An 11,473-nucleotide genomic window follows, 5' to 3' on the forward strand; every position below is an offset into this window, starting at 1 on the left:
TCATCAGTCCACACCTTGAACCTGTACCAGTCATTCAATACATAAGACACAATGTTCCTCCGGATATCAAGAGTGAGCCTGATATGGCCGTGCAATATGGAACACAGAGAATGGAAAAGGCAGTCGCCATCTCTGGGCATGGAAACCACTCGGTAAGTGACAGTTCTTTGATCGATGGTGATCACCTCGATAGACATGTTAATGGGGGTACGGTTGGAACAATAAAGGAAACGGGTACCTGAACAATTTAAACTAAGTGTAAAATACCTACACAATAACTATTATCGTAATAAACGAACAATAAAACAGCAGAGAAGCTGTGGATTAAATAAAAAGGCTGCAGTTATCAGCAGGGAGACGTGAATACCGTGGCAAAGCAAGGAAAGGAATGAAGAGACCAGAGCGACGGACGGCCTTATATAGGTAGGCAGCCAACTACGTGGGAGGCGTGGGGATGGGGGACCCAACGCCGCCTCACACGGCGACTGAGCTGCAGGCTATGGACGTATATATGTACGTAAGTAGGATTCAGTTAGTGTTGGGAACCCTGAAGATGGGTCCATAAATAACAAAGACCATTGGAAAGTTCAATATGGCGGCCGACAGTGGCGTCATACCACCGAAATAAGTATGTACATCGGTTTCGGTTAGCGCAGGGAAGCCGCCTACCAGATTTCGTGAAGATGGGGCCATAAATAAGAAAGTTTAACATGACGGATGTTGTCGACCATTATGACCGTTACTCGTAGAATTTCGAAATGAAACCTACTTAACTTTTGTAAGTAAGCTGTAAGGAATGAGCCTGCCAAATTTCAGCCTTCTACCTACATGGGAAGTTGGAGAATTAGTGATGAGTGAGTCAGTGAGGGCTTTGCCTTTTATTAGTATAGATGAATAAAACCACCAGAATAAATTAAGTGAATTTGGCATATATATTATGTAAAAGCCCAAACAGAATTATATACTCACTCTGGTATATGGCCGGCCGTTCATCCCGGCCAATACCCCCACACTGCCAGATGGAGCCCTCCCGGCAACATAGAGGTACCCCGAATTCCAGCAGGGCATCATGGACCTTGGAGTTTTTCTTCACAGCCCTGCTGGATACTGTGGGGGCCGCCAGGGGACGCTGCAGGGATGACCAGGAACTTGTAATTTCCACATATGTGAATTTCCCCTTGGGATTAATAAAGTATCTATCTATCTATCTATCTATCTATCTATCTATCTATCTATCTATCTATCTATCTATCTATCTATCTATCTATCTATCTATCTATCTATCTATCTATCTATCTATCTATCTTTAGATGCTTCGTCAGGAACATTTGTACCGATCTCTCTTTTGGGCTCCTAAAAAAACAAAAATGATGTTTTATGATGGATTTTGTGCCATTTGTATTAATTCATCTCTGCTTTTCAATCTTCCCATATTTTTTTGTTGAACAGTTTGTTTGTTTTTTTTTAAACTGCATGTTTTTGTCGCTCCTGGTACAAAGTAGCCCTACCCGTTGATTCTGTCAGAAAAAAAGATAAAAGTAAAAAAGTTTCAGTTATCTCGCGGAAGACACACGTTTTATTAATGACACATCATTATCTAAGTCTGTAACAACCTCCCAAATTGCCGATCATGATCGTCCAAAAAATGCCCTGAACAGCATTAGCCATCAGGTCGACCTGTCATCCAGCTTGAAGTGGAAAAGGTGTTTGAATTTAGATTTGATTTTACTCTTGATCCACATGACCGATCGCGCTGATTTTTTCAAAAAATGTGTTAAATACTTGTATCAAGACATGTGCAAAGTATTGTGTAATTTGGTTTTATATTTTTAAAGTTATTAATATTTTTTTAATTTTAACTGCCCCAGTTACTATTGGTCCACATTTAAATCTATAATAAATCGCGATTGAATTAATGGTGACACTTAATAACCTTTAGTATTTGAAAAAGGGTGTTTTGATGTACCATCTTTCCTTTTTAAATCGTAATTATCTTCTTTTATCTGCTCAGAAAGCAAAAAAATACTTTCGGGAGCATTTGTGTCTTCTATTCTTAATTAAGCATATTTTGGAATAACTGATCAGTTTTTAACAGCTGGGTGTCGTTTATGTATAAGTACATAAATGTCTCTGAACGTCCTGATCGTTTTGATGGTCCGTGGTGAGCAGAAAACAATTCATTCAAGTAGCGGCACTTCAGCAAAAACTCGCAAGAGATAATGCATGTTGAGACGGCTTTATGAGCGCTCATTTCCCGGTGGAGCGCCCCCCTAGATGGTTCTATTTTATTTTTTTCTAGCGGCACTTGATCAAAAACTCGCAAGAGATAATACATGTTGGGACGTGTTTATAAAGCGCTCAGCGCCCGGTGTAGCACCCGCTAGATGGTTCAATTTTTTCCGTTACCGTTGTACTATGATTTTAATATTTAATCCGTTTTAGAATATTGCGTGATATGTGTAATGAGTGGATATTTTTGCCTATTGATTTTAAATGTCTCTTATTTTTACTGCTTTGTTTTACAGAAGCAATATGTTTTTACGTTATGGTCGTGCAAGAATATTTTTTTAAATTTTATTTTAATAATAAATATACGTCACTATATGAAATATAAACTGATAGTTTTGATATGCAGAGAAATGAATTTCAGGTATGAAGAGCCTTGCTTGGACATTGAGAAATGGAGCTTTTTCACCTATAAATCATATTCATTATATATATATATAACAAACGTGATTTTTTCCGTTAGCATCTTATTAAATAGAGATGGGCGTGTTAATCTTGCTATCCGGAAGTGAATGAAATGACCACTGCTGCGAGTTTTCAAGCACACTGGATGAAGACCTGCGAAAACTTGGAAGCTTCACTGATCTTTGACATGATATATAAGGTAAGATTTTTCATGTTTTGTGCTTTCTGTACATTGCTTAAGTGTTTTTTTTTGGTACATATTTAACTTGTGCAAGTAATGTATTATATAATTAAGATACATTGTGATGTGAACTAATTAATCAATTAATTGTCCTTTCATTCTTTTACTTAACCTGCTTCCTATGGTCTCATTAATAACAGTGCACGGTTTAAAAATGATATGCATTTGAAGTATAAGGTAAAGCTATAACAAAATCCAATACTAATCAATTTTTCCATCAAGCCATCTTCCTAACCAACTTATATAGGACAGGGGACACCTGAAGCCTATGCCAGTCCTTCACAGGGTGAACACACACACACACACACTCTTCCTCATACACACACACACACACACACATCAGGGCCAGTTTAGTGTTACCCACCCACCTAACCTGCATGTGTTTAGACTGTGGGAGTAAATCCACATGAACATGAAGAGAACATGCAAACTCTGTGCAGGGCACTTGGGACATAAACCTTGGTGTCCTTGTTATGAGGCAGGAGCAGCACCACTGAGTCACTCTGCCATCTGATGATATTCATTATAGAAAAATGAATTCTCTAATTAAATAGCTTAGTGGTTCTGTGGAATTGCAGGTAATAAAGCCTTACAGAAAAGGCATATGAAAATATTTAAATAATTCAGTTAAATATGAAAAAGCTTCTGATATAAATCTTGAGCATAGAAACAATCAAAAGTTTTTTTTTCTTTGTATAGTTAAACAAATTTTCTAAAATATGCATTTAATTTGAAGATTCTACTTAATTGTAATTCATGCTTTTCCACGCTAACATATTTTGTGCAGTTTCTTTAACCCTTCTGGATGGCATGATTGTTCAGCTCGGTGCCACAGTGGCAGTGCGGAGACCAGAATTCTCATCACAGGTCCTCCCTGCGTGGAGGCTGCATGTTCTCCCTGTGTTTCCCCAGGTGCTTCTCCTCCACAATCCAAAGACACGCAGGTTAGGTGTATTTGCCAATACTAGACTGGCCCTGGTGTGTGTGTGTGTGTGTGTGTGTGAACTGAATAGATGCTGTTCCTGCCTCTAGTCCTTGCTTGCTGGGATAGGCTCCTGCTACCTGCAACCTTGTTCTGATTTAGAAAGTGGATAGTTAAATGGATGGATGACATGATTGCTTTGTGAGAGTTACTGTATACAGCAATGGGGTCTGTCAAATTCAGATAAACAATCAATGAAGTAACCCACAAGAATACAAAGTCTTAGTTAGACCTGAAGCCTTTCAATACAAAACAACTACTGAAAATGTAGTGAGTACAAACAACATAACAAGTATGTTAATGAGTTAACGTATTAGAATACAAACTTTAAAGATGACAGGTTCATTCCGAACTAACAACATACGACTGTAAAATCATGAAATTCAGAGGTCAGACAATGTAAAGATGATCCTCTGATTAGAGAGCATGGTGGCGTTGTAGAAGAGCAGGGCCAAGATGGGCTCATTCTGTACACTTTTTAATGGAAGAGAGAAATCGATCTTTAAACCAAATCACATTTTTTACAATGCATTAAGAAAAATGTTTAAATGTTACATTGTACAAGTTAAAATGACTGTGATTGTAAACTTGGATAAGCAGGTTTTGTAAATGAGTGGATGAACAAATAAAATCATTTAAATTTCACATATTCTTTAATTTGTCAGGAAATGGAAAGAACAGAAAATTAACAATATATCTAATTGATGTTTTCAGATACGGTATTCTTGTGGGAGACACAGCTTCAGAGTTTTGGGAACCACAATTTGCACAGGTTAGTAGAATCAACTCAGTATGGCTGTGGTGTCAATAGCAAAGAATAAAACACAAATTAGGGAATCGCCTTTGATTGCACACAAATAAAGATATAATATTTAAAGAATGTAACAATTGCCTCTAATATATTATAAAACCATATATGAATTAATTTTGTGGCATTAGGCCTGTGTTATTGTATTAACAGCAATCAATATTTTAAACAATAATTTGAAATAGTTTTTTCTTTTGGCTTCTAGAAGGTAAACTATGGAGGAGAACTTCTTGGGTCAAAACCAAACAGTAACACAGACAGGAGAGAAAAATCTGTGATCAGCTGAGGAAAGAGATCTCCTGTGAGTAAACATCTAGCTCTCCATGTCAAGAGAATCATCTTCTGTACGAGAGCAAATCCCTCAAAGAAAGAGTGTGGAGGACAGTTAGAGACCCCCCTTCTACATCAGAAAAGCAGCACCCCCAGAAACAACACCATAAAGGGCAGAGCGATAATGGAGAAGTGCCACCACATCATGGCATCAGGCCCAATAGTACAAGAGATGGTGAAGAAAGCTTTAGGCAGCTGCCCTGAAGGAGGGGAGATGGCAGAGAAGTTTCAGATCACTCAGTCTGACAAGAATAAAATATGAAGGCAGAAAACAAACGTGGAGTACTTCAGAATCACAAGCTGTGGATTTAACATTTGGTCAGAGTTTGTTACTGTTATTTTGAAAATGTTTATTTCACTGATTTCATTATTGCATTTTGAATGAAGTATTGTTTTGTTTAATAAAAAAAACTACACTGACATTTGTAGTTGTAATATTCTATTCAATAAAAATGTTTTTTCCTGAATTGTGTTTTTGTATTATTTTTTCTCTCTTATTCACTTTTTTGCATTTAAAACTATTTAGTCTTAGTCCCAGTGGCGTGCTACATACATAAAGCAGTCACACTGGTCGTGTGGTGGGGCCTTAAAGAGGAGCAGAAACAACTCGAGACACAAATCAGAATTGTGTTAGGCCACTGACACTTTACTGTTCGTTAATAAGAAAACCTTCATACCTTGTTAGCAATCAATCGTTATTGCTAGGATTCCTTATATTAATTTTTACTTTTTATAAAATTCACATTAAGTTACTAGGCCTTTGATTTCCTACTTTTCACATAAAACTACAATATTGTTAATCATTATTAATGTTTTTTGTAGTGACCTAATCCTCCTGACAAATTTCTCTTTCTTGAAATTGCATCTTCCCGCAAGCCTCAGAGGGGAAGCAAAATTTACCTTTAGAACAAATTGAAATTACTTAAGCAACAACATTTTTAAAAAGCAGAAATACACCAATTCTGTCAAATCAGCCCTGTCTTTGTGAGACTTCAGGATGTTTGCAGGTGTGCCCTTTGATCACAAAAATACACAAATACAACATGGAATTTACCAGCAAAACACACTGACTTTTAAAATTTGAAAGCCTCAGATCTCAGCTCATGTATGAGACATCAAGACCTGAACAACAATCCATCAGGATTAGAGCTCGGCCTAACAGTCTACCTCATCTTATCTTGGCAGTGAAGAGAAAAGGAAAGAAGGAGAGGATGCAGGGGTGACCTTAATGATTCAGTATAAAATTTAAATATGTCTATATAGTTTTAAAAATTCACATTTATCTGTGTATTAAAACTGTAGTGTATCCAGCATGAAGTATTATGGTGCTATAGCCTTTCAACAAACAATGTGCTAAAACCAGGAACTTACTAAGGTTAAGGTTAATGGTCAAAACAAATATAAACAGAAAAATATTTTAAAAACAATCACCTTTTTGTGTGACAAAAGTGCCAGTTGTGTTACAAAATTACCCTTTTTTGGCATGTTACTTAAAAGCCTGACTTTTGTTACAAAAAGGCCCTACAAGTTACAAATGTTCCCTGTGCTGTGGTACAAATGTGCCTTAAAGTTACAAAATGTCCCTACTAGAGTTACAAATGTTCCCTGTAGGTTACAAATGGGCCATTTAGTAGTTACAAAAAGGCCCTAACATCTATCTATCTATCTATCTATCTATCTATCTCCCGGAAGGACTTCCCAATCATGGGAACGGAAGAGATGATATACTTCTGGGCTGAAGAAAAGAAGGGTTTTGATCTGACCCGGAAGTGCTGGGGGATCGGAAGCACTTCCGGGTCATGGACTATAAAAGGACTCTGGGAGATCCCAGCAGTGAGCCAAGTTGGGAGGAAGGGTGACTGAGCTGCTGGGAGTGGAGGATTATTGTATCTGTGATTATTTGAATATAGTGGAGGTGCTTGTGCACATTATTATAATTAATAAAGTCAACATTTGTACTTTTATCTGGTATCTGGCGTCTGGTCTGAGGGTTCAAGGGGACGACAGCGCTGCCTATCTGTCACAATGCATACTCCCCATTAGCAAATCATCCATGACATTAACCTTAACAAATAAACGAATACTGATGTATGTGACCCTATCCGTGAATCACCCCTTTATAATGAACTGCAGAAAACATTCAAGCAGAAAAAGTAAATGACACCAACAATACATGACTACTTACAGACAGAAAATGGATATTCACAGCACATACATATATATACAGTAATCCCTCGCTATATCGCGCTTCGCCTTTCGCGGCTTCACTCCATCGCGGATTTTATATGTAAGCATATTTAAATATATATCGCGGATTTTTCGCTGCTTCGCGGGTTTCTGTGGACAATGGGTCTTTTAATTTCTGGTACGTGATTCCTCAGTTGGTTTGCCCAGTTGATTTCATACAAGGGACGCTATTGGCAGATGGCTGAGAAGCTACCCAACTTACTTGCTCTCTCTCTCTCTTGCACTGACGTAGGGGGGTGTGAGCAGGGGGGCTGTTCGCACACCTAGACGATAGGGACGCTCGTCTAAAAATGCTGAAAGATTATCTTCACGTTGCAATCTTTTGTGCAGCTGCTTACTGAAACGACATGCTGCACAGTGCTTCGCATACTTAAAAACTCAAAGGGCACGTATTGATTTTTGCTTGAAAAACACTCTGTCTCTCTCTCTCTCTCTCTTTGTCTGCTCCTGACGGAGGGGGTGTGAGCTGCCGCCTTCAACAGCTTTGTGCCGCGGTGCTTCGCATACTTAAAAGCCAAACAGACCTATTTATTTGTTTGCTAGAGATTGTTTTCTCTATCTATGTGACATTCTGTGCTCCTGACACGCACTCCTTTGAAAAGGAAGATATGTTTGCATTCTTTTAATTGTGAGACGGAACTGTGATTTCTGTCTTGTCATGGAGCACAGTTTAAACTTTTGAAAAAGAGAGAAATGTTTGTTTGCAGTGTTTGAATAACGTTCCTGTCTCTCTACAACCTCCTGTGTTTCTGCGCAAATCTGTGACCCAAGCATGACAATATAAAAATAACCATATAAACATATGGTTTCTACTTCGCGGATTTTCTTATTTCGCGGGTGGCTCTGGAACGCAACCCCCGCGATGGAGGAGGGATTACTGTATATATATATATATATATATATATATATATATATATATATATACATATATAAAAAAGTATAAGTCGCACACGCACCCCATACACATTCCCCAGTCCCTTTTTGGTCCATCCTCTTTGGCTTTGGATCCAACCGGCCAGGGTATTTTGCTGTTAAATCCAGCGTATTGGTAAAAATGTCACACTGGCATGATTCCCCTCCACAATATAATGGAGCATTCTCACAGTTTTTGACTCAGACCGTTTTCTCTAGTTCTGCATGAAAACATGACATGAAACATTTTTCATTACTACATAACCACATGGGGTAGGTAACATACAAAAAATATTCTTGAGTGGAGTATTCCTTTAATTAACAGGAACTGAAGAAAATATTTAATCATATCATATAAAAGAATGTCAGGGGTCACTGTCTGAGATGTGTACTTGACACCAAACTGCCCAACTGACCCCCTAGGATTTCATAACTGAGGATGGACCAGTCGTGAGAGACAGAGAGACCGAACAAGAAGGTTCAAATTGTCAAAGTGGCAAAGTGCATGATTATTTAAATCAGAAGTGTACAAAGTACAGATAATAAGTATCCAATAAATAGCTGTTCAGAAAAATGCAGTGCATTAAAAACAATGTCATAAACAGTTCAAAATACTTTCGGCAGTATCTGTTTTAAAAGATAAAAACCCCTTTGACCAAAGCCTCCAAAAGGACCATGCCCCCTTACATAGACCATAAGTGATGACTGCCTCACTTCTTTCGCCTACCTACCAACGAAAATGCAAGTGATGCCTTGTTCATTCCGCTTACTACCTCAAGGTGCTGTGTCTTTAATGGTCATACTGACCGGCACCTGCAATAGTCTTCAGCTTCCCTGCAACCTTGCTCCGGTTAAGTGGATTTTGAAAATGGATGGATAGAATAAGACAATTATATCCTACATTTACTTACACCATTAGTATCAAATACTTTTAAAACTTTTTTTTTTAATTTTATTAATTTTATTGTAATCATTCCATACAAATAGATCAATTTTTAAGGCCAACAGAGTAAAACTTAAGGCTTGTAAACATACCTAAATTGATGAGTTTAATAGGGCAATAGCGATAAATGTAGAAGAAATAGAAATGTGGAGATAATTGCTGCCTCTGTGCATTACAAGCTTATTCTAAGATATTATTGATTAGATCCTGCCAGGTTTTGAAAAAATTCTGTACAGATCCTCTAACTGAATATTTGATTTTTTTCCAATTTCAAATAGTATAAAACATTGGATTCCCACTGACTTAAAAGAGGAGAGTTAGGATTCTTCCAGTTTAGCAAAATAAGTCTGCGTGCCAAAAGTGTAGTGAATGCATTCACAGTTTGTTTGTCCTTCTCCACTTTAAACCCATCTGGAAGAACACCAAACACAACTGTTAATGGGTTAGGAGGGATTGTGACACCAAGGCTGTCTGAAAGGCACTTAAAAATTTTGGTCCAAAATGATGTTAATTTGGTGCAGGCCCAAAACATGTGACTCAGTGAGGTTGGGACTTGATTGCAGCATTCGCAGGTTGGATCTTGCCCTGGAAACATTTTGGACAGTTTTAGGCGAGACAGATGTGCTCGATTATATAATTTTGAGTTGAATAATTGTATGCTTTGCGCATATGGAGCTCGAGTGAAGTCTCTGCATTGTTATTTTCCACTCCTTTTCTGATATATTGATTAAGAGATCTTTTCCCACTTGTCCTCTTGGATCTTCAAAAGGGAGGGACTGCAAGATAATTTTATATATTGCAGAGATGGTGTCTAAGTCCTTGAGATTGAGCAATATTTTTTCCGGCATGGAGGTGGGTGCAAGATTAGGAAATTTGGGCAGGTTCTGTTTAACAAAGTTCCTAATTTGAAGATAGTGAAAGAAATGTGTGGCTGGAAACTTAAATTTGGAATGTAATTGTTCATAGGATGCAAAGATGTTGTCTATATAAAGATCTCTGAGCAATTTAATCCCAAATCTTTTCCAGATATTAAAAACTACATATGTTTGTGAGGGTTGAAAGAGGTGGTTCTCTTGCAGAGGTGCCACAGATAAAAAGATTCTCCATCTTAAAATGCTTTCTACATTGGTTCCATATTCTGAGTGAGTGAAGCACAATTGGGTTATTAGTATATTGCCGATAACTTGCGTTTATTGGGGCACAAAGCAGGGAATATGAAGAAGTACTGCAGGATTTTACTTCTATTGCGGACCAAGCCTGTGTATGTTCATCTATTTGTGTCCAGGTTTTTATAGCTTGTATGTTTGCTGCCCAGTAATAAAACTGAAAGTTGGGTAGAGCCATGTCACCTTCTGCCTTAGGTCTTTGTAGGGTCGCTCTTTGGATAAGTGGATGTTTTGAGTTCCAAATAAATAAGGTTATTGTTGAATCTAATTGCTTAAAAAATGATTTATTAATGTATATTGGAAATGTTTTGAAATAAAAAAAGTAGCTTAGGAAGAACATTCATCTTAACAACGTTAATTCTTCCAGCTAGAGTGAGATGAAGGGTTGACCATCTTTGCAAGTCTCGCTTAATTTTTTCCATACAGACGGCGAAATTTTGTTGATAAAGAGCTTTATGTTTACTTGTAATGTTTACCCGTAGGTATTTAAACTGATCTGTGATGATAAAAGGGAAGGTGTCCAATCTAATATTGTGTGCTTGAGAATTCACTGGAAAGAGCACACTTTTATTCAAATTAATTCTGAGAGCAGAGATCTTTTGAAATTCTGTAAGTGCTGTTAAGACTGCACACACAGAATTTTGTGTGTCTGATATATACAGTACCATATCATCTGCATATAGAGAAATTTTCTGTTCAAGTCCTTATCTGATAAGAATTTCGACAGTGAACTGCCAGTGGTTCAATGGCGACTGCAAATAGCAGTGGTGACAAGGGGCAACCTTGTCTGGTACCGCGTTCTAGTTTAAAGTAGTCTGAACAAATGTTGTTAATACAAACTGACGCTTCTGGATTGGTATACAGTAGTTTGATCCATGCACAAATGTTCAGGCCAAACCCAAATTTCTCTAATGTAGTGAAAAGGTATTTCCATTCAACCATGTCAAATGCTTTTTCTGCATCCAATGATAATAATATTTCTGGGGTGTTTGACTTTGTTGGTGAGTATATTACATTAAACAGGCGTCGAAGATTGGAAAATACAGTGCATCTGGAAAGTATTCACAGCGCATCACTTTTTCCACATTTTGTTATGTTACAGCCTTATTCCAAAATGGATTAAATTCATTTTTTTCCTCAGAATTCTACACAC

This window comes from Erpetoichthys calabaricus, chromosome 17 (genome assembly GCF_900747795.2).
Source record: "Erpetoichthys calabaricus chromosome 17, fErpCal1.3, whole genome shotgun sequence".
Lineage (NCBI taxonomy): Eukaryota > Metazoa > Chordata > Cladistia > Polypteriformes > Polypteridae > Erpetoichthys > Erpetoichthys calabaricus.